The 24,691-nt window shown below is 43.7% G+C and overlaps 1 protein-coding gene and 1 pseudogene across 2 annotated transcripts in view; both read left to right on the forward strand.

Moving 5' to 3' along the window:
• TMEM132D (transmembrane protein 132D) overlaps nucleotides 1-24,691 on the forward strand; it is a gene marked incomplete at both ends in the record, with an annotated part of 640,829 nt that overhangs the window by 456,769 nt on the left and 159,369 nt on the right. The gene's annotated exons all lie outside the window — the stretch shown is intronic.
• On the forward strand, nucleotides 16,441-16,769 carry LOC309831295 (cytochrome c oxidase subunit 6A1, mitochondrial-like; annotated as a pseudogene). The gene has a single exon. The product of its transcript is annotated as a cytochrome c oxidase subunit 6A1, mitochondrial-like (transcript).

Genomic DNA, 24,691 nt, shown 5'->3' on the forward strand with positions numbered 1-24,691 from the left:
GTGTCTTCTTTGGAGAAATGTCTATTTAGGTCTTCTGCCCATTTTTGGATTGGGATATTTGTTTTTTTGATATTGAGCTGCATGAGCTGCTTGTATATTTTGGAGATTAATCCTTTGTCAGTTGCTTCACTTGCAAATATTTTCTCCCATTCTGAAGGTTGTCTTTTCGTCTTTTTTACGGTTTCCTTTGCTGTGCAAAAGCTTTTAAGTTTCATTAGGTCCCATTTGTTTATTTTTGTTTTTATTTCCATTTCTCTAGGAGGTGCGTCACAAAGGATCTTGCTGTGATTTATATCATAGAGTGTTCTGCCTATGTTTCCTCTAAGGGTTTTATAGTGTCTGGCCTTACATTTAGATCTTTAATCCATTTTGAGTTTATTTTTGTGTATGGTGTCAGGAAGTGTTCTAATTTCATTCTTTTACATGTAGCTGTCCAGTTTCTTATTGAAGAGGCTGTCTCTTCTCCATCGTATATTCTTTCCTCCTTTATCAAAGATAAGGTGACCATATGTGCGTGGGTTTATCTCTGGGCTTTCTATCCTGTTCCATTGATCTATGTTTCTGTTTTTGTGCCAGTACCATACTGTCTTGATTACTGTAGCTTTGTAATATAGTCTGAAGTCAGGGAGCCTGATTCCTCCAGCTCTGTTTTTCTTTCTCAAGATTGCTTTGGCTATTCCGGGTCTTTTGTGTTGCCATACAAATTGTGAAATTTTTTGTTCTAGTTCTGTGAAAAATGCCATTGTTGGTTTGATAGGGATTGCACTGAATCTGTAGATTGCTTTGGGTAGTAGAGTCATTTTCACCATGTTGATTCTTCCAATCCAAGAACATGGTATATCTCTCCATCTATTTGTATCATCTTTAATTTCTTTCATCAGTGTCTTATAGTTTTCTGCATACAGGTCTTTTGTCTCCTTAGGTAGGTTTATTCTTAGGTATTTTATTCTTTTTGAAGAACCTAGGGGTAGGACTGGGATAAAAATGCAGACGTAGAGAATGGACTTGAGGACCTGGGGAGAGGGAAGGGTAAGCTGGGATGAAGTGAGAGTGGCATTGACATATATACACTACCAAATGTAAAATAGATAGCTAGTGGGAAGCAGCTGCATGGCACAGGGAGATCATCTTGGTGCTTTGTGACCACCTAGAGGGATGGGATAAGGAGGGTGGGAGGGAGATGCAAGAGGGAGGGGATATGGGGATATATGTATATGCATAGCTGATTCACTTTGTTATACAGCACAAACTAACACAACATTGTAAAGCAATTATACTCCAATAACAATGTTTAAAAAATTTTTTTAAATGCAGATGCAGATGTCATGTAATAGAACAGCATGTGAAAAACAGCCCCAAATAAGAGAGTCTCCAGGGAACCTTATTTTCTTTCTTTTAGACCATGTTTGTCTTAGATAAGAAGCCATTCAGTATTCACCAGTGTTGGCTGTAAAGCATACGGGAAAGCGGAGAAAACTCATTTCATACAAAACGTGAAAAAATCTAAATACAAACACGTTGGTAATTACGTGGCAGTCATATTGAGAAAAAAATATTAAAATTTTTGAAAATTGTTTTCAAATAGCACATTAAAGTATGTGTTTTCACAAAGTAGTGGTTGTCTCATGTGGGACTGAAATATTTTCCCAGTCTTCTTTAACTCTGGGAAGTTATCAACAAAAAAAAATATTTTCTTGACAGATGCTAAGAAAAGTGGAAATTTCAATAGATGCTGAAATTTGAGTTGGTGTAGAGTTCAAGAAAACTCCTTTTTAAGTAACAATTCCACAACTTCTTTATTCATCTTTGTGTGACGGATGGTAAATGCAGAATTAGAGCTTTACCATGTGGGCAAATAAGAAATAAAAATCTACCATCTCCGTTTGTATAAACCAGTCTTTTCAGTGTGTGGCTCAGTTATCCCTTAAATGTAGCCTAAGCGAAAGTGATTGATTTATCCTTAAATGCAATTTCTCTTTTGCTTCAGAGAGGAGGTTATGAATGCAAATGCAGAAGACATCACTTCCCTACTCTTACTTTGGTGGAGGAGACTATCTTTCCTCTTTTTCTCCCCTCCTCTTCTCTCTCCCCTATTCCTTTCTCTCCTCCTGTATTAGTCAGGGTTCTCCAGAGAAACAGAATCAATAGCAGATAGATAGGGACATAGATATATCTATCTCTACATCTATATATGTATCTAGACAGAGAGACAGACAGACAGATGAGGAGGGATATATATTATATAATTATCTCTTAGTATTCTCCTTTTCTTAATGTTATGCTATATTATACTATATTAATATTACATTACAAACTAAGAAAAGGAAGAAATTTGTCCCTTTTTTCCCTCCCGGCGATGGGACGTCTCATCTCACCCTGTCCTGCTTTCAGACTGGGATTTGTACCAGCAGCTCCCCCGTTTCTCAGACCTTCAGACCCAGCCTGGACTTACACTGCCAGCTCTCCTGGGCCTTTAGCTTGTGGGATGCCTAAGGATCTTATTACTGAATTTATCAGGTGTCAGTGTGTTATCAGTTGAGACACTTTCAGAATGCAAGAAACGGGACCCACTTCAAGCATGCGGACCCAACGAGCAGACTTCTCGTGCCACACCCTAAGGAGTTTAGAGGGGCGGTGTCCGGGGTGGCCGGTCCAGGTGCCAACCCTGTTTCACTGTAATCCTCTCAGTCCTGCTCGGCTGTTGCGGGATCCTGTCCTCCACACTCCCTTCGTGGTTCTCACCAAACCACTGGAGCAAAGGGATCCAGCCACAGAAAGAACAGCTGTCCTGCAACTCTCAAACGGAAGTCCTTCCTCTTGGTCAGCTCATTCCAGGTTAAGCCATCACCTGCCCCTAAACAGTCTCCAGATACTCTGAAAAGTCTAAGGCTGGCTTCCTAAACTCATCATAGCCGAGGGGATAGGATTGATGTGCTCGGTTAAGAAGGCAGGTAGTGTCAGCATTCTCCGAATCCACAGGCTGTAAGTAAGGATGGATATTTGAATAAAACCAGGTTTCTGATAGTAAGGAGGGGAGGAAGAATGGAAGCATGAAATTACACGAAAGTTGCCTAGAAAATCCCTGGCGGAAAAATACAGGACAAATATGATTGCATAGGGTTTTGGGTGAAAGGAGTTAATTACCTTTCCGCATCATGTACAAAACGAACCTTAAAACCTCCAACAAAAACAGTGAAACACTTCCTATAGAAAAGGTGATCGGAAATCAAAATAATAGACATGTGAAGAAAGAACCCATCCTTCATTAGCAAAACACACCTGTGTACAGTAGGAAACAAATTACTTCCCACCTTTGGAATATCACCAACGGTACCGTGGTCCTTACTGAAGCAAACATATTGGTCCTGCTGTAGCTCATCGTCCATAGCTGATCTGAAATGCTTGGTGATATTAAAAGCTGAAGATTTGAGTGTCGGCCAAGGTTTAAAGCCTTGAAATGTGTTTATTTATAACCTGTGAATTTCCCACTAAAAGGGATTTTAACAAACATGAAACAGAGTAATTGGACAATCTGAAACTCAAGTCCAAACTAATTCTAATCACATTTTCCTAAAGAATCAGCACTCTCCTTCAGAATCCGTTTAATTCTCTGTGGCTCCCCGGTGGTGAGTCTTTGGTTGATTAATTCATCTAAGGCTAGATTGTGTTTGTCTGTTAATTTCTCTGTTTGGAATGTGTTCACAAAGCTTGGTGTTCATCCCCAAGGCCGTAGCAAGTGCATGTGTGTCCATTTTTCTACTAATAGAATGATCGTGTGTGTCAGAGAATATCATGGCTAGATCAGAAAAGATGGAAGAAGTTACTCTTTAAGCTTTTTAAATTGTAAAAACATGAGAAATATTAACAGTAACAGGAAGAAGGGACTTTTTTATGCCTCGTCTAAAAAGGCAGCTGTACCGTAAAGCAGCGGAACGACTGCCCTGCAGCAGAATTCTTCAGAATTACTACCTGAGGGATGTAGTACTTACAGTTCAAAGTGATTTTTTTAACAGAACTTATTTTTCTTAAACGTGTCAGCAACAAACTGTGGGACAGGAAGCATTTAAACTGCTCCTGTGTTCCATGCAGATCTGTTTGCCTGACAATTTTAAAATGGAAATGGAGGCCATCAGGCCTTATGAATTTGTAGTTATATGCAAGTATAATAAGGTAACATATGGAAAAGCAATGGAGTAATTAAGAAAAGGATTTTGCTAAGCATGTTACCAGAGATCTGAGGGTTCTATCCATAAATCTTGCCTTTCTCCACTTTGAAAATATGTGTGACTAGCCAGTTAATTCTTTTAATGGATATAAGCGGGTTAGGTATTACCTACCTCTTACTGTGTATAACAGAGTCATCTTTTAAAAACATAGGAAAAGTTTGAACTCATTTCTGAGATACAAGACAGGTGGCAAAGTTAACCTCCCAGTCTGTGAATCCAGGTAGAGTGATGGAACCCAGGGCCCATGTCTTTCTAGAAAATTCTGTCCTTAATTTAAAGAAATTCCCTTTGTGGTAATGAAGTTGGGGAATCATAATAAGCATACATTACTGAGAAAAGGGCTCAATCCTGCAAAAGAAAGAGACTGTCTCATTTATTGATTATCTGGGGAGTTATTGTGTTTTGTTACCTGACTCACCAGGTAGGCTCTTTATAGAACTTCTTATTTAAGCTTCACAAAAACACGAGAGGCATCATGGCCATTTTTCAGATGGGAACACTGAGACTCATGGAAAGACAATAAGCTACTGAAAGTCACACGGCTAGAAAGAGTCTGGTACTTGTTAACCAGCAGGGTTTAAGTGTGGAGCTATGCCAGTAAGAATGGGCAGAAGCATCACTTGCCCTCTGAACAGAGATGCAGGACATAAGGCACATCTATGAGCCTAAAGATGAGCAGACGTACAGCATCAGTCCCACACGTGAATGGATGGTAAAGCTGTACTTCACGCAGTGATCCTGTATACATTTACCTTCAAACTGGAAGTCGAAAAAGCAGAGCTATGGTGTGACTAAGTGGTAGATGGATGACGTTAGGAGCTTTCTAAATGACAGGAGAAAATAAACGAGACTCCCAAGAAATAAAACCCATGTCGCTGTCACCTCTTCTCATAGTAACTTTGGCAAGTTTCTGTCTTCCTCTCTCCCTTTTCTTATCTATGAAATACTGCCGCATTGAGCCCATCCATTGAATAGAATTCTTGACATTTTGTTCGATCAGTGGTGATCTGTTTCACAACAGCGAACGAATTTTCCGTGTTGTGATGGAATTTCCTCTACAACACTCCCCTCTAGGGAACTGTATAGGCTCTTACGGATCTTCTCTGGGTATAGAGAATAACGCACTACCTCTTAGGGAAACCCACACCATAGACATAATAGGTAAAGGTAAAGATATGGGTAAAATATGGATATGAATATGAATGATAGAGATAATTTAGCTATAGGTGACATATACATAAAGACAGAGAGAGAGAGAGAGAGAGATTTGTAATGTTCAACATCTAGTGGATGGCATCTCTGCCATTTCACTACACACTCAGGCCGTCTTTGATACCCGTCTGTCCCGTATCCTTATATCCAACCCAGTACCAAGAACTTCTGATTTTCCCTCCTAATTCCAAACCCATCCTTCTCTTCCATATCCACTGCCACTATCGTAGTGCAAATTATCTTCATTTCCAGTCATAACATATGTTTCATCCACTCTTAATCCCTCTGCATTCTGCTCTCTACATGGCAGACAGTAATCCTTTAGAAATTCAGCTTTGATGATGTTACTACCTTCCGTTTGGAACATGTGAATGACATGACGTTTTGCTCTGGGAAGAGACACCAGAATGCTTAAGATGGCACGTGGAGCCTACTTACTGTCTGTGATCTACCCCTTGCCTACCTCTCCAGCCTCTTCTAGCATCATCGTCCTTTACAAGAGAGCTGAAAAGTGTCGTTTTCCCTGCCTGAGGAGTTGGCAAATCCAGTCTTTCTCCAGTTTAAATATCTCTCAGTTCTTTCAACTGTTATCACTGTCTAACTAAGCCAGGCGTTCCTCCCTAAATACCCTTGGGTTGGTTAGTATCCTTGGACATGACAGTTTCTCTTCTTTTCAGCATTCAATTGTCCATGAGTCTCAGTTTTGATCCCAAGCTGAATTTTTAGTCCTGGAACTGAAAATAGTATTCAGGGCATGAACCGACAAGAAGAGAGTGGAGCTGGGCTTTAACATCTTATTTGGGGCAACATATTCCCCCGAATGCCGGCCAGTTTGCCATGACCCTTCTTGGGAGGCTGCGTGGCATTGTCGACTCCCAATTACATAGATCTCTGCTCTTTTCACATGCGGGTCCTCAGCTGCATCTTATCGCTGATTGTTCTGGTTCCGTGAGGGTTTGGGGCCAGGAAGCTAATCTCGTTGGATGCAGTCCATTGTCATTCCAGCTCCTTGAAATATTTTAGGATCCTGAATCTGTCATGGAGCATTTTGATGATACATCTCAGCTTGATGTCATGTGTAACTGTAATTAGCATCCTATCAGTGTCCGCATTCAGTTCATTAGGAATTCTGAACAGAACGTGGACGAGGACAGCGCCCTCTGTGGAATTCCAAAGCTTCTGAGATTAACACACATACGTGCCGGCTTTTCTTCCGAACTCATGGGCTACTTTCTTGAACCCCTTTTCTCATTCCTTCTCATCTACCCACCTGTTCTGCTCCAGGGAAGTCCTTAGAGTTCCTTTCTGCCTAATCTAATCCTTTGGTGATGGCATCCTTTCTTGTGATGTTAAATATCATCTAGTCACTGATAATTCCACCATGTATGTCTCTAGCCTGGAATTCTCCCCTGAACTCCAGTTTCCACAGCTACTCTTGGCTGTTCAGTAGGCGTTTCACACTAGCATGTCCTAAACCAAACTTCTGATCTTCACCCTGCAAACGTATTCCTTCTGGAAATGTCCCCATTTCAGTCAATGGTAATTCCATCGTGCCAGTTGCTGAGACCCAAACTATGGAATCCTTCACTCTCAGACCTCACATCCAGTCTCTTGGTTGGTCCCAGTAGTTCTACCTTAACAGTAAATCCAGAACCTGATCATATATCTGGCTAATACTCCGGTACGAGACATCAGCGGACACGCCATCTCCTTCACTTGATGTTCAGTTTATTGTTTGGTTCCTCAAACTGTAAGTCCACGGGGGCAGGAATTTTTGTGTGTTTTCTTACGTGTTTATTCTTAGTATCTAAAACGGTTTGTAGTACACGGTAAGTGTTCAAAAATGTCTCAGATGAATAAATCATAGGCGGCGCCCCCTCATTCAGATTCGTATCACTTCCCACCGTCCACAATAACACGACGAGATATTCTATCACTGTCTGGCCAATATCCCAGATACAACATGTCTACCATATTCTAAAAATTAATTAATAATTTTCCCTAAACCTTTTCTTCCCATGTTTTCAGCCTGAAATCTGTTCTCAAACCAATAACCTAAGAGTTGTCCGTGGTACTGACTTTTCGTACCCTACGTGCTAACCAATAACCCTGTTAGTCTTGTCTCCAAAGTATATCCTTGAGTTTGATCTCTTCTGCTATTCCCCGAGTTCAAGACACTTTAATTTCTTGCCCTAACGACATGGTCTCCTGTCCTCTACTTTTGCCACACCCCCACTCCCACCTGACCCATTTTCCCCAATAGCAGCTGGGAGATCTTTTCGAAACACCAGACACCTACCCGTCCTTTCTGCCTAAGATCGTTGCATCCAATTCCATCCACACTTACAGAAAAATTCAAAGTTCTTACTAAGACTCAAAGACCCCTTCATTGTCTGGTCCCAACCTACCTCTTTGACCTCATTTCCTAAAACCAACTCCCTTGCCGGTAAGCTTCACACTCCCATCCTTTGGTGTTCCTGAAACTTCCCCTGACCGCAGGGTGTTTGCACTGGCTGTTCCCCTGCCTGGAGGTCTCTTCCACAAGCATGTCTCACAGCTGACTCATCACTCGTCCTGTCCTTCTGTATAAGTTTTCTTCAGTCAGTGAAGAAATCAGTGTTGTACCACCGCCATCAAGACATGTTTATTCCCTCACATGGCTCACCTGCTTTGATTTACCTTTAATTATGGGAACTTATCCTCCTTATTTTTACGTGTCCTTGCAAGTATTTTTCCCCACTAGATTTTAGACTTGAACACAGGGAGCTTGTCCACCTTGATGGAGGCAGTATCCACACACCTGGAACATGAACTGACACATAGTAGGGGCTCAAAATACTTGCTGGATGATTAAACGATGGTGCATCTAAGATCCAAGCAATTAATAACGGAGGTTATTCAGGCATGACGTGTCCTTATGAAGCCATAGCATCTTCTAGGGAGTGGTAGCTCTTTGTTAGAGTACGCATGATATTTTTAACAACCTTTGCTGCACCTCTGTCTGTGTTGATACCAGGCTTACTGGTCTGCAGTTTTCATAACCGACTTTCTGTCCTGTCCATTTTTGTTCATTGGAAATTATTCTGGGGCCTCTCTGTCTGTATATGGTTCCTCACAGGTTCAGTAAAAACACTACAAAGTCTGTCTGTCCCTCGGAGTGATACACCCAGTTCTGGAGGCTTGCTCTCGCTTAAAAAGGCTCGGTGATGGCTTGCAAATTACTCACCCGACGTGGGTCTAATTCCTTCTTAACCACTCTCACTTCTGCTCTGATGACTTTCTGACAATGGGATCGAAGCAGAAATGGAAATGAGGTGTTTTGGTAGCTGATAGCATTTTCCAGAAGCCTTCCTTTTCCTAGATGTTTGTGCCTGGAACCTTCTTTTTGCTCGGGCAGACCCGTTTGCTTTGCCATCCTGTTGCATATTCTGCCTTAAAGGACTTCAAGAGCCTCTGGATTGCAGCCAGATCTGGCCAGAGAGAAGCCTCTGGAAGCCCCAGCAGGAGGCCAGAGGGCAGCAATGGAGGGGGGCGGAGCTTCTTGCCTCCTGGCTCTCTCTCTGCGTGTTCCGCGGGGGGCGGTCCCTCTGCCAAACATCACTGCTCCTCCCAGCAGCGTCCCTCCTCCCCCAAGGGTCGGCAACAGCAGGGCAGGTGCTGGCTCCAGGTTACTGATGCTTTCTCTGTGGTCCCTCTGTGTCGCCACCTTCCTAAATTAACCCTTATCCACCTGCTCTCCTGTTTTCTGTGGGGACCCTGACTGATGCTCTAGGAATCCTCCCTCAAGGAGATTGGGACTGACATATATGCACCACTATGTATAAAAGAGACAACTAATGACAGCCTACTGTAGAGCACAGGGAACTCTGCTCAATGTTATGTGGCAGCCTGGATGGGAGGGGAGTTCGGGGAAGAATGGATACATGTACACGTATGGCTGAGTCGCTTCGCTGCGCACCTGAAACTATCACAACGTTGTTAATCGGCTGTAGTCTAACAGGAAACAAAAAGTTAAACAAAAAGAAAAAAGAGTGGATATATGTATACGTATGACTGATTCACTTTGCTGTACAGCAAGAAGCTAATGCCTTGTAAAGCAACCGTACTCCGATAAAAATTAAATTTTAAAAAAGACCCACTTCTCACCACAGCCCCCCAGCTGTCCCTTCCCTGGCCAAACTTAGACCTTCAGATGTTTTTGGCTTTCCTTCCTCTAGCAATCATTTGCCTTTGTGAAATCAGAATTTCAGTTTTCCCCCTTGGTCAGACCTCATCTAGATTTTCTGTCCGTAGAACTTTTTTTTCTTTTCTCAAAACTTTTAGAAATCCGGTTTCCTTCTGTGACCCTGCTTGGTGACAAGTGACTTTTTCCCACTGACCACTTCCAACTCAGCCAGGTGTCTCGTGGGAACGTTCCAAGTGTAGAGAGTGACTCCGTTCTAGCTTTTATAGGCTGCTTTCTTAGAGTTTTCTGAGCTCTAGCTTCACTTTTCTTTTTCTTCCAGGATTCCCTTTTACGTGATTTGACCGCCTCTTAACCTCCAGTGAGCTTGGAGTGCCCTGTGTTTCTTTTTCCAATAAGAGCTTCACTGAGCACATCTTAATGGTTCAGTGTGTAAGACTCCTAGTGCTCCTGATGTGCGGGGGCCAGTTAGCAATTAGGGACAGTGAAGGTCAGATTTCACGGGTCCTGCACGAAGCCCAGCTCTGCCCTACATGGTCAGGCTGGGAGTCCTTCTGAAACCAGACTGCAGGTTGGATCATCACCTGCAGAGCATCTCTAACCATGTGTCACCCCAATCCCAATCCTACTTTCATCCCTATGGACGCCACCCACGTTCATGTGTGGAGAGAGAGAGAGCCAGAATTACATTAAGGAGACAAACCCCAGAGGGCTGTAAAGACAGATCTTGGAACAAAAGCTACTGAGATAATTTGGTACCTAATTGTGGTAAAGTAACTGCTGAACTAGTAATTAAATAGGTGACTGGACAGTTTAACAACACCTATTAAACCTCTGTGTTTAACAACAGCAACATGTCACCAGCAACCATAAAAAGAACGTTAAGACTCAACTTTCACAGAGAACCAGAGGGAACATAGGGTGGAGGACCCAGGTGGAGTTCACTCTTTTTTATTTTTTTTATTTTTGGCTGTGTTGGGTCTTCGTTGCAGTGCATAGGCTTCTCATTGCGGTGGCTTCTCTTGTTGCGGAGCACAGGCTCTAGGCGCGCAGGCTTCAGTAGTTGTGGCACGTGGGCTCATAGTTGTGGCTCGCGGGCTCTAGAGCACAGGCTAAGTAGCTGTGGCACACGGGCTTAGTTGCTTCGCGGCATGTGGGATCTTCCCAGACCAGGGCTCGAACCTGTGCCTCCTGCATTGGCAGGCGGATTCTTAACCACTGCGCCACCAGGGAAGCCCTGCAGTTCACTCTTTAGAGAAGATAATGATGATAGCTTTTGCTCTTGACAGCCATACTACATAGCTGGCTTCTGAGTGTGTTTGTTCAGGAGGTTACACAGGTGACATAAAGAGAGGAAGGGTCGGCCTCCCTCCAATGCATGAGTAAACTGAGGCTCAGAAGAGCATCCCGTACATCCTGAGGACTAACTCTTTGGCTCTCCTCTTACGTAAGCTACTTATCCTTACTTAATTTTCCTTACAAATTTTGACCAAAAGCTACCGACTTCCTTTCCAGCAACTACCTACTTCCCTTATTAGAATGTCATTTAGATGAACATCTAAAATGGAGAATTAATCAATATCGACCTAGAGTCTGCTATTGACCCCGTCCTGGTAGGTAGAGACCACTTACCTAGGACATTCTCATTCCATCGAACATTCTCTGCGCACGTGTAGCTGGGAGTGCCCCAGAAAGATTGGCTGAATTATGACTGCTCTTTCTTTTCCTGAACTCTAGTTAATAAGTCCATCTAAGTGGCATGGGCTGTTTATCGTGTTTTATTATTCATTTGAGAATTAACTAAGTGGCATTCTGCTCTTTCTGGAGAATGATTTTATTTTGCAGCTGCAAGCAATTTATGATTTCTAAACAGGCAAGGGGTCGTTGATTATTTTCAAGGGAAATAATAGTCAGCAAGCCCTGCTTGTATTTTGATATGTTGGCCAAAGTGGGTTTTGCGACAGAGAGAAAATGGAAGGGAATTAATCAGTGAATCATCCTTTCACGGATGGTTTACAAATGATTTCCATACTGTACCATGAAATCAAATTACATTCCTTTTTCATAAAGAATCCTTTCTGGAGTTTTCCTCATTCGTTCAGTCGTGCATATAGTCTACAAATATGTGCGTCTGTGTGTGTGCACGTGTCTTGAATATATTAGGTATAGTGTAAGGTTTGGTGAATAAAGCAGAGATAAATCCCACTCCCGTGATGTTAGCGGTAAAGATGTAGGAAACAGATAATGAACAGGTAAATAAATAAATAAGTGAACATTGCACGTATCAGACAACATGCTTTAAAATATCAAACAGAATATAGTGATGGAGAATTAAGGATTGGGGAAGGGGGACACTTAGTTTGGAAAATCAGAGAAGGTCAGCCTTAAGGAGGTGGTGTTTAAACTGAGGCTTGCGGGATAGAGACATGTCAGTCCCACACAGTTCAGGAGATGTAGGCGCTGCAGACAGAAGGAACCTTCTACAGGTGGGGTCTAAGGCAAAAAACAGCTCACAGTGGCCAGGGTGGCCCGAGGGCAAAGAGTCAGAGAAAAGTGTCCCAAGATGAGCTTGAAGCGGCATCTGGGTTTTATTCCAAGTGCAGCGGTTAGAATTCGGGGGGTGTCAATTAGAGAAATTTTAAATATATATTTTGTGGATTTTAAATACTTTGTGAGTGGAGATTGTATTGGAGGAGAGCAGCGATGCAGGCAGCAGGAGAATTTGCTGACTACCTTACAGCATCCTGCAGGGAAACAATGGCAGAGGGAGGGGCAGCGGGAAGGGGGCGGAGTCAAGTTCCCTGAGGTTACAGTGAGTCCCCTACCTCCGAACCTTCAAGTTGCGAACTTTCAAAGATGCGAGTGTGCGTGCGCATGTCCGGTCAGGTAAGTTAGTTCACGTGTCTGGCGTACATGGTCGTGTGCTTTCATCCTCTGCAAGTGGTTGTGCTTTTGTGTACTTTACTGTACGGTACTGTATAGAGTACAGCAGTACAGTACCTTTATTTCGAGCCCAGGGTGTCCAGAAACAAGCGTAAAAGCAGCAGTGATGTAGCTGGTGCTACTGTACTTTTCAAGGTCCTGTACTGTAAGATTAAAATGTTTTATTTATTTTTTGTTTGCTTTTTCTAATGTATCATTTGTGTGAAATGTATTATAAACCTATTACAGTGCAGTACTATGTAGCCGATTGTGTTAGTTGGGCACCTAGGCTGACTTTGTTGGACTTACGAACAAACTGGACTTAAGAACGCGATCTCGGAACGGAACTCATTCGTATGTAGGGGACTAGCTGTATCATAATGAGAGCTGTTGAGCCTTGCTGGTGGATGGTCATGGGGGCATCGAGAGAAAGAAGAGGATCCTGATAAGTCTGTGTCTGATTTCAAATAAATGGAAATAAGGAGGCGTTTGCTACGAACTGGAGAGGTGAAGAAGGGGGTGGCATGATTTCAGGGAGAAATAAAAAAGAATTTAGTTTTCGATATGTAAATTTGGGGGTGCTTGGGAAATAGGAAGAAGAGTTAAGGTTATGTTAAGGTTATGACCTTCATATAAATCAGATGTTCATTGCCAAGAAGAATCTCTAGGCTTGAATTACCAACTAAGCACAGCATTGAAGCTTAAGCTGTGGTATTTCCACTGGTGTTTTTTGTTTTTTTTAAATAGCAGTAATAATAACAACAAGGGAGTCATTTGCTGAATGCCCGCTCTCTGTTAGGTGCACGGTAGGTGCCTTATAGCTGCTGTCATTTCTAAAATTTATATCCTTTCCATGGTGTTGTTGAGTTTCTCTCTACTTCTAGAAGCTCTAAAATCTTTCTGCATTAATATACACTACCATTTTCAAACTAGTAGCACTAATTTTAAAACAAGTTTAAATAGTACCTCTATGAATGTCACGCGTTGCATTTGGAATCGCTAAATTTGCTCAGGGAAAAAAATCCAGGGTAGTCTTTGCTCGGTGCCCTGTGTTGCTTCTTTATTTCAGATCTTGAAATATTTGAAGAAGAAGCCTGGGTTAAAGGCTCACCAAGTCCCCCAAAACTACCTGTTTCCAGATTTACCTGTTGTCCATAAGCTGATCCTTAGGACCGCTTGTACTCCTACCTCTCCCTTGGCCTGTAGGATATGCTGATGGCCACGTCTGCATCCCGCCTGTAGTAGCTGGACGCAGAGAGGGTGGTGGTCTGGACTGATACGCACTCCCCTGACCCTGGATTTCTCATTATCACCCTCATTTTTCTCTGCCCCGTGATTTCCTCAAGTCAGCGTGTCCCAAACAGATGATTCATGGAACACTGGTGCCCTGAGTAGTATTGATTTTGTATTTTAAAAAATGCTTTGCCAGGGATGTAAGATGCTGGGCTAACCAAAGTTAGCAGGATTCTCCACAGTCAGACCACCCGGAACTGTAAGTAACGATCCTTCTCTGCATGAGAGGAATTAAGATTCTCTTCACCGTGGAATCCTATTTGCCAATGGATATTTCCCAAGTCACAATGACCACCATCTGTAATTGTTCCATGGGATGCAGTTTGGGATCTCTTAATTGGAAATATATTTCCAATTCCTTTTTTGGAAAGAGATGAAACATAAGTAAACAAACTGAAAATGTAAAGGCGGGTAAATTACCGAAGGCTTGGTATGCTAACAGTGGTTTTCAGATCTCTTTTCAGCTATGGAACTTCTCTCCTGGGTCTCCCTGAAGAAGTTCTTTGATTTCTTTTTAATCTCTTTATCTGCTCAGGGGACAATATTATCAAACTCTTGATTTTGAGTGGATGTTGTGAAAAGAGACAGGACTGCATCACTTAGATGTGCTTTTTAGCTTTTGGTATCTGAGGTGTTATATAAATCCCAGGCCTTGTTTGTACTGTGGTTATAATAAGCAGTGTAACTTTTCTACCGGGTAACCCTGAGATAACATTGTCAGAGAAAAAGAAATGGCTGAACAGAACCACTTCTACGAGTTAAACCCATTCCCTGACAGCTGGCTCGTGGGTGAGTTGCTGAATTCTGAGATTTGAAGTAGCATTTACAGAAGACCTTATTTTGAGAAGGCAGCACAGAAAATTATAACAAGTGTTATTTAACAGCTCTAATTATGATTTTCCCCCTCTTTCTGCTTGTATCTACAATTTGATCCAAATTAATATTTATTTATACTAATAATAGCCAAGCCAGATGGATTGCTCACCCTGTACCAGGCAGTGCTCACAAGGGCTCTGCATGAACTAACCCACTTAATCTTCATGATAACCTAGGAGGTGGGTGCTATTATTGTCCTCATTTAATGATGGTGAGACTGAGGTTAAGAGAGGTTAAGAAACTGACCAAATTCTAACTCAGACAGTGCAGCTCCAAAGCTCACACTCCTATCGTGCTATCTTTCACCAGCCTTGCAACACATCGCATAACTCTCTGTCCTCAGACATACATTCCAGCCCAATTCCTTCACCTTGACTTGGTAGCTAACACAGAACCCAATGTTCTTTGGGGGCCCAAATTGGGGGCCCAATTCCTTCACTTTGACTTGGTAACTAACACAGGGCTCAATGTTCTTAGGGGGCCCAAATTGGGGGCCCAGTTCCTTCACTTTGACTTGGTAACTAACACAGAACTCAATGTTCTTAGGGGGCCCCTACTCTTTGGGGGCCCTTGGCCAAGCCTCAGGAATACAGTGACACTTGGACTCCGTGAAACTCGAATCAAGCTTCCACTTCCCAGATATCAGCGATGCGTGTAGGCGTCCGCTGACGTTGATGAGCAGCTCAGACTTAGAGCAATAGTGCTTTAGTTTCCGGTAATCTCTATGAAGCCATGCTTCCTCCAACTTTCTGGAGCACGTGTGAGTTTCTTGTTCAGATGCCTTTGATCATTTTTGAATTCGATGCAGTATTTCGCAAGCTGTTAACACAAGCTCGCACTGTGCCTTCCTATTTGGGGTACAGTGCTGAATTGGGCGGGTAAGGCCTCTGCCTTCCTATTTGGGGTACAGTGCTGAATTGGGCAGGTAAGGCCTCTGCCTTCCTATTTGGGGTACAGTGCTGAATTGGGCGGGTAAGGCCTCTGCCTTCCTATTTGGGGTACAGTGCTGAATTGGGCGGGTAAGGCCTCTGCCTTCCTATTTGGGGTACAGTGCTGAATTGGGCGGGTAAGGCCTCTGCCTTCCTATTTGGGGTACAGTGCTGAATTGGGCGGGTAAGGCCTCTGCCTTCCTATTTGGGGTACAGTGCTGAATTGGGCGGGTAAGGCCTCTGCCTTCCTATTTGGGGTACAGTGCTGAATTGGGCGGGTAAGGCCTCTGCCTTCCTATTTGGGGTACAACGCTGAATTGGGCGGGTAAGGCCTCTGCCTTCCTATTTGGGGTACAGTGCTGAATTGGGCGGGTAAGGTCTCTGCCTTCCTATTTGGGGTACAGTGCTGAATTGGGCGGGTAAGGCCTCTGCCTTCCTATTTGGGGTACAGTGCTGAATTGGGCGGGTAAGGTCTCTGCCTTCCTATTTGGGGTACAACGCTGAATTGGGCGGGTAAGGCCTCTGCTGTCAGTTAAATTCCTTTCTAAGGAAGAGACCGGCACTGCCCAAGTGATACCAAAATCCGAACAGCTGAGAACAGTTTAGTTCGTGGTGGTCCACGTAGTGTGGGCGTGGGAAGGTGCGGGCTTCTCTATAAGCACAGTTAGCCTGTAAGAGACCTGGATATCAAGAAGGGCTGGCAGTGTGAAGATCCGGGGTCCCAGGGCACCAGACAAAGAGAGCAGCAAGTGCTAACAAGAAGTGAGAAGACCCAGGTAGGCGGTGATGCCGGTTGAAAATGGCGGCAGCAGCTGGATCCCGGGTTTCTGGGCCGCTGGGTCGTTCCCGGCTGCAGCTGAGTCGGCCTATGTCGAGTGGTGCCCACAGCTCGCATGTGGAAGGCCCTCACCTGCCGCGTGGCGCTCCCCAGGGTGGAGCGAGCATGCTGGACGTCTTCCTGAAGTCGCGCCACGGAGAGGAGGACAGACCGGAGGCGGTCGACTACCCCCATCTCCGCATCAGGTCCAAGCCCTTTCCCTGGGAAGATGGTAACCATACCCTTGTCCATAACCCTCATGTGAATCTGCTTCCAACTGGCTACGAAGATGAATAAAGAGAACCTGGACCACTACCGTGGGGACCACAGCACTAGTTTGGGCCATTACTCTGCACACATGGACCAGAAAAGTTAGGGGACCTTAAGCTCACCTTCCTGTGTCCGGTGATGACCATTATACTTGATATCTTCCATCCTTTGCTTATGGCAGGAGATGGCTTAAATAAATAACTTACTCATGAGCTAAAAAAAAAAAAAAAAAAGACCCAGGTATGCTTGGGACACGAGGTCGGAGTGGGGGACTGTTACAAGATGACATGAGAGAGGTTGGCAGGGCCCTGGAGAAGATGGGGTCTTTTAGGGCATGATCTGGGATTTGAATTTTATTGTAAGTGCAGAGGTGAAAGGTAGGGAGTTTACACTTTAAAGGATCACCCCACCCGTGTGTGAAATCCAGACGGGATGTACTGAGTCAAGGGCACTGCTTCGAGGCTCTGAGCATCCAGTGATGTGGGAGGTGGGCTGCAGTGAGACAGTGCAGATGAAGAACCGGGTGGAAACATTGACGCTTGGAGCTTGCGGGTGGATTCAATATATGGGGATGGAATGAAGAGTAAGAACTTGTCAGTGGAGTAGAATACATTGGGTTTTACTTTTTGGTTCTTCCTCCATCAAAGCAGATGCAGAAGTGAGGGAATCACCGTCAGTGAGGGAAAACAACCCAGATATGAACAGGCTGTGGTAGATTACACTGGGACCCCAGCCCTCCGTCCCGTACTTTATAGCTGCGTCCCTGCATGCTGGTGGGTGGAGTTCACTTCCTTTCCCGTTAACTTTGAACTTAGCCACGCGACTTGCTTTGGCCAAGGCGGTGTTGGCGGAGGTGAGCGGAGCAGGTCCTGGAAATGTGCTTACGTGGCTGGGTTTGCCCTCTTGTGCTTCTGACATCGTTACGAGAAAAACATGCCGTGTAGTCAGGCGGCCCCAGAAGAATGAGAGTGTGGAGCAGGCCTGAACCCCATGTGGAGCCTGGAGCCAAGTTCTGTGGACCTTCTGAGCTCAGCTGACCCGCAGCCTGAAGCAGAGCATCGCCATCCGATCCACGGATCAGGGATGCTGAGAATAAACGCTCCGTATGGTACGCCGCTGGCTAACTGAGGCAGAGCCCTTCAGAGGCACCAGCCCAGCCGTAGGAAGTGTGGCAGACAAGCCTTATGAATATGGATAAGCCCTGCTCTGCCTCTTCATAAGCAAAGCCTTTGGAGCCTGGGAATCTGCTAGGTTTCACAGTAGCTACAGTGTACGTCCTTAAGATAAATGCTGTAGATAGATGATAAGAAAAGAAAAGAGAAAAGAAAAAAGAAAAGAGTTGATAGCTCTCCAGGCCTTTTGGTGCTGTGAAGGTCTTTAACAATGCACTTGCGAACTTACGGTTACCAGAGGGGAAGGTCGGAGGGAGGGATAGACTGGGAGTTTGGGATTGACATATACACACTGCTATGTTTAAAACACACAACCAACAAGGACCTTCTGTATAGCTCGGGGAACACTGCTCAATATTCTGTAATAACCCAAATGGGAAAAGAATTTGAAAAAGAATTGGTACAAGTATATGTATAACTGAATCACTCTGTTGTACACCCAAAACTAACACAGCATTGTTAATCTACTATACTCCAGTATAAAATAAAAATTAAACAAACAACAACAAAAAACAATGCACCCGCTTAAAATATTCTGTTCCCTCCCAGAGACGTCATCATTTGAGACAATAGAATGTGGTGCTTAAGGGCAGAGCCCGGAAATTAGGCAAGACTGAGAGTGAATTCTGTGTCTGCCACTTACTTGCTCTTGCGGTTGGGTATTTCATTTAATCTCCCTAAACCTCAGTTTCCTCATTTGTTAAATGAGGCAATGATACCCACCCACTCAGCTTGCGGAGGAGGGTAGATGTAAGTAAATAATACATAAAAGTCCTAGAACAGTGCCTAATACAACAGAAGTGCTTTGGTTCCCAATCTGGAAAATAAGAAAAATGTCTGTGCTTTGGAAGCAAGTTTGATGATGAGGTAAATTACCATGGACACTTCAGTCTCCTGTATGAGTCTCTTTTCTTTAAACATCTCCCCAAAGGTCTTTGCTCAACATTTACTGAATAAATGTTAAGAGATAGAGAAGAGTGGGACAATGCCGTGAGCCCTCAGCCCAGCCCCAAGCTCTGTACTGGGATGTGCTCTATACAAGCACCCAGAAGACGATCCAGATACTTATAATACAGGGACCTGAGAAACCAGACTCTGGGGGAAAAAAAAACAGACATTAGCAAGAAGCTTGAATAAATGACACAGCCAAACCCAGGGCTTGCTCCAATGGGACAGTCCTTTCTAGAATGAGAGTTTGTGCTCTGATCTCAATCATCCACTTTCAAGACTGTGTGGGATAAAGAATGACCCCCGGGATGTCCACATCCTTAACTCTGGAACCTGGGAATGTTAACTTACATGGCAGAAGGGGCTTGGCGGGTGTGGTTAAGGGTGTGACACGAGGTGGTTGCCGTCATCATCCACATGGATGTGATTACAAAAGTCCTGATAAAGGAGAGAAAAGCAGAGAATTGGCTACAGTAGGACACGCACATGAGGATTTTTCAGAGGAGGCTGGAGGGAAGCAACAGATTGGAGTGATGCTGGAAGGGGCCACAAGCCGTGGAATGCTGGCAGCCTCTGGATTCGTATGGATATGTATATGTTTTTTAAATTTATTTATTTATTTATTTTCGGCTGCGTTGGGTCTTAGTTGCGGCACGTGGGATCTTTTGTTGCAGCATGCGGGCTTCTCTCTAGTTGTGGCACAAGGGCTTTTGTTTTTCTCTAGTTGTGGCTCATGGGCTCCAGAGCGCGTGGGCTCAGTAGTTGTGACGCCGCGGCATGTGGGATCTTAGTTCCCCAACCAGGGATCGAACCCACGTCCCCTGTATTGGAAGGCAGATTCTTAACCACTGGACCCCCAGGGAAGCCCCAACCTTTGGATATTTGGAAAGGCAAGGGGACAGATTCTCCCCCTGAAGCTTCCAGAAGGCACATGCCCTGTGGACACCTTGCTTTTATACTTCTGACCTGCAGAAGTGAAAGAGAATGCATTTGCATTGTTCTGAGCCTCCGGGCTTGTGGTCACGTGTTAACAGCAGCAACAGGAAACTAATGCAAGGTCCTTAACAGGTACTTGTATGTGTGTGAGCTCTTAAGTTGGGCGGGGCCCAGCGTGCTCATCTGTAGGCCTGTTCTTCCATCCCTAGCCCTGGCTTCCAAACAACATCGGATGTCTTTTCACTTGAGCGGGTCCATGACATTCCCGTTCTTATGACTCTCAGAATTCTCTCCTTTTACAGGGTGACTATCTGGCAAGGTGCCTTTTGCTCTGCGGGTTCATGGCTTCTCTGAGCATTGATTGGCCAGTGGGAGTTTTGCATTCACACCCCACACTCCTGCATCTTCATAAAGTAGCTGCTCAGGTGTTCACCATCGCCTCCAAGATGAGTCGGCTTCCCGGTACATTGTGAAAGGCCCATTAAAGCAGCCATTGTTCTCTGAATCTTCTTTGTGCCCAAACTCCAAATGTGCAGAGACTTGCAAAAAAAAAAAAAAAAAGTGAGGTTTTTTTTTTCCCTTCATTTTTGCACTTTTTTTTGTCAACTTCTAAAGCACTCAAGTTATCTTTGTGTTTGACTAATTTCAGATTTTGAAAGCACGAGGAAAGGGCTCAAGGTACGACGCTTGCCTGATGGTTCACTGAAGAAACTGGTTTAACTTGACAGCACAAAAGGTTCATAGAAATGATAGCTCCCTCTTCTTTAGCACCGCTGTGAGAACATCCTGAAGGACATCTGAGAAAGATGTTGGGTACCCTTCCCTTTTGTCTCAGCAGTGAATTAAATTTAGTGCGAATGAAGATGTCAAAATGAGATCTGATTATTAATAGTGTCTGCAGGTTCCAGGAGTTTTTTTTAAAAAATGTCAGTTGTTCATTAAAAATGTCCAGTTTGATGAGAGACGGGATGGTGGAGATTGTCATGAGTTGTCACACCTAAAACATTTTCTGAGCTGCCCTAGCTTTCTGTAAATGATTCTTTATATCATTTTGGACCAAAATGTGCTTTTCAGAAACATCCGTCTAATGTGAAACTGTTAGAACCCTTTGTTGCAAGTGACTGTAAACCCAATTCAACTAGGTGAAACAGAAGAGAGATATTGGTCGACTTCCATAAGAAACAGTCTGCACATAGGTTTCAGGTATGGCTTGATCCAGGCGCTTAAACACTATTATCAGGATACTTGCCCTGTACCCACTGTGAAATTTAGCCAGGCCAGAATCACCCACCATGGCCTTTGGAGGGCAGGGTAAGAGAGCTGGACTAAAGAATTTCTATCAGTTACACATCTCTGTGCCATTTCAGACCTTCTCTGAAGGCCAGGTCTACCTGGTTCAGGGACATTGGGCTGTTTTTTTCAGCTGCTGTAGCACTAAACTCCCTAATGACACCAGGGAATTTGCTTTGGCACAAGAAAACAGTGCCTGACCTTAGGCCTGTGCTGTCCCGCCCTAGGGCTCTCTTGTTCACTCTGTAACGTGCAACATTTTCTGGACAAGTACACACACGCTACCCAGAAGCAAAGAGGAGTTAGCATCCTGCAGGGCACACCTTTGACCAACAAAAGATTGAAACTGGTGGATAAACCCCTCCCCAGGTGGACGGATCTGAGAAGCAGCCATTAGTATGGTCTCCCAGAAAAGAGTCTGGCAGATTTGGGCAATTTCTCATGCTTGATATCAAACACTGGCCAACTCCTTCACGTGTGTTCATCAGTTTCCTTCCTTCCCTGCCCCTCTCCTTTTTTCCGGCGCTTCTGCCCCAAGGCTGGCACGCCCCTCGTGCATTCATAGCACATAACCTCTGCCTCGGGCTCTGCTTTCTGTACAACACAGGTTGAGTGACGATTTATGATTTATTTGGAAGAAGTGGGTGCCTTTTCTTTCTTAGATGCCTTAAAGTACCTCACACACCTAGGACATGATGGAACTATGGGGAGGAAGATACACTTCAGTAAAACAGAATTGCAAGTTTTATCCAGATTTACACAGTACTCAGACATAGAAACAAGAGCATGGTTCGGAAGCTTCTAACCCTTGTCCACTGATCATGCCGCATGGCTGTGAAAAGCATGAAGGCAAAGTACATAACGCAGGAGATTCTTTCGTCCTGCCCAAAGAATATCTTGTTGCTTCTAGAACAGAACATAAAGGTGATTTAGAGGTGATTAGAGAGGTAACTCTGGTGTAGTGCAGTTAGATTAAAATACCTGTTCTGTTGTCACCACTGGCAGGATTCTCTACTTTTTTATGGCTGAATAATATTCCATTGTATACATATAGTGCATTTTTTTAATCCATCAGTGGACATTTAGGTTGTTTCCCTATCTTGGCTATTGTGAATAAGTTTGCAATCGTTGCAGTGCAGGGGTGCAGATCTCTCTTCCAGATACTGATTTCATTTCCTTTGGATATCTACCCAGAAATGGGATCACTGGATAGTAATGGTAGGTCTGTTTTAAATTGCAGGGGTGGCGGCGGGGGGGGACCTCCATTCTGTTTTCCATAATGGCTGCACCAACTTACATTCCTTCCAAGACATGAGACTGTGAAATGAGCTGGACAGAGAAACACAGACACTCTCTGGTATCATTTATATGTGGAATCTAAATAAAGAGAAGTTGAATTCATAGAAACAGAGAGTAGAATGGCGGTTACCAGTGTCTGGCGGTGGGGGAAATGGGGAGATGTTGGCCCAAGGGTGCACTCTTCTAGTTATAAGATGATAAGTTCTGGGGATCTAGTATACAGCGTGGTGACTATAGTTAATAATTCTGTATTTTTTACTTGAAATTTACTAAGAGAGTAGATGTAAAGTGTTCTTTCAAAAAGAAGGGAACGGTGAGGTGATAGATGTGTTCTTTAGCTTGATTGTGATAATCATTTCACAATTATACATATGTTAGATCATCATATTCTGCACTTTAAATATATTATCATTTCATTTGTCAATTATGCTTCAATAAAGCTGAAAACACTTTTCATATTAAAAAATACCTGTACTGCCATTTTCCTTTTGACAATCCAGTTGTTATTCAGTCCAAGCATCTCTCTACAACACCATTGGGAGGTTTAAATGGGATAATGCCTTCAGATTCTCCCAGTACATACAACACAGTCAAAAGGCGTTATTGTTGCCAAATCTAGATTTCTGTGGTGGATTGTTTCTCATATTTACGATTGTATTAGGGTGATGCAGAGAAACAGAACCAATAGTATATATACAGGCGGATCTCAGAGATACTGTGGATTTGGTTCCAGACCCCTGCCAATAAGCAAATATCACAATAAAGTGAGTCACATGCATTTTTTGGTTTCCCAGTACCTATAAAAGTTACGTTTGCACCATACTGTGGTCTATTAAGTGTGCAATAGCATTATGTCTAAAATAACACTAAACATACCTTCATTCAAAAATACTTCATTATTAAAAATACTAACCATCATCTGGGCCTTCAGCAAGTCATAGTTGTAACATCAAAGATCACTGACCACGGATCACTGTAACAAGTATAATAATACTGAAAAAGTTTGAAATATTGAGAGAATGACCAAAATGGGGCCCAGAGACACAAAGTGAGCAAACGTTGTTGGAAAAAAGGGCATCGACAGACCTGCTTGATACAAGGTTGCCACAAACCTTCAATTTGCAAAAAAAAACCCCACAGTATCTGCAAAGCACAATAAAGCAAAGCACAATGGAATGAGGTCTCTGCCTATATATACTTTTTACTTTTACATATATATGTATATATAGACACACATATATACATTATATATGTGTATATATATACATATACAATATATGCATTATATATGTATGTTTAATGTATGTATACATTATATATGTACGTATACAGAATTTTATATACACACACACACACACACACATATATATATATATATATATGAAGAGATTTATTATAAAGAGCAGTTATGGAGTCTGGCAAGTCTGAAGTCTACAGGGTAGACTAGCAGACTGAGGACACAAACAGCTAATGTTCCAGTGTGAGTCCAAAGGCCGTCTTCTACGGAGCCAGGAAGAGCCACTGCTGCAGTGAAGTCCAAAGGCAGTGTGCAGTGTGTGCAGCAGAATTCTCTCTTGCTTGGCAGGGGCCGTTCTTTTTGTTCTATTCGGGCCTTCAACTGATTAGATGAGGCCCACCACATCATGGAGAGCCATGTGCTTTGAATGTTAAAATCTCATTCAAATACATCCTTACAGAAACACCTAGGGTGATGTTTTAACCAGCGCTCTGGGCACCCCATAACCCAGTCAAGCTGATGTGTAAAATTAACCATTGCAACAGTGAAGAATCTTTTTTTCAAAACACCCATCACCTGAAGAAAAGAGTAAACAGTCATATAAGAGATTTCAACAAAATATTGAAATTGTGGAAAGAAGCCTCTCAGGGGGTCACTGAATTAGCAGACCAGAGGTAGCTAACCACCTGCAGAGCGGTCTGGGGGATATGTTGATTAAGAGAGAGAGAGAGGCAGTGTGTGTGTGGCAGAGAGAGAATAAAAAAGCTCAGGACTTGGTTCCAGTTATCTTGGAAATCAGTGTGAGGTGCTACTGAAAACAGGAAGGCAAGCTGAAACTCTATGTAAGAAATACTTAACCCTCCCAGAGCCCCTCCTGCAGCCCTTGCTAGTGTCACCTGTCCACCAAGCTCCCACTGTGAGACAGAAGGGTTGCTGTCTGGACAGGGTGAGTGAGAAAGGCTCTGGCCCTGCTGAGAGGCTCTGTCCTGAGCAGGAGACTGTGCTAAAGAATTGCACACCCCATGGTGAGATGCCTCCCCGCGATGCCTTCCTTGCCTGAGCCCCAAATCACTGACACAGG

The sequence above is a fragment of the Grampus griseus genome (assembly GCF_964374135.1).
Source record: "Grampus griseus genome assembly, chromosome: 12".
NCBI lineage: Eukaryota > Metazoa > Chordata > Mammalia > Artiodactyla > Delphinidae > Grampus > Grampus griseus.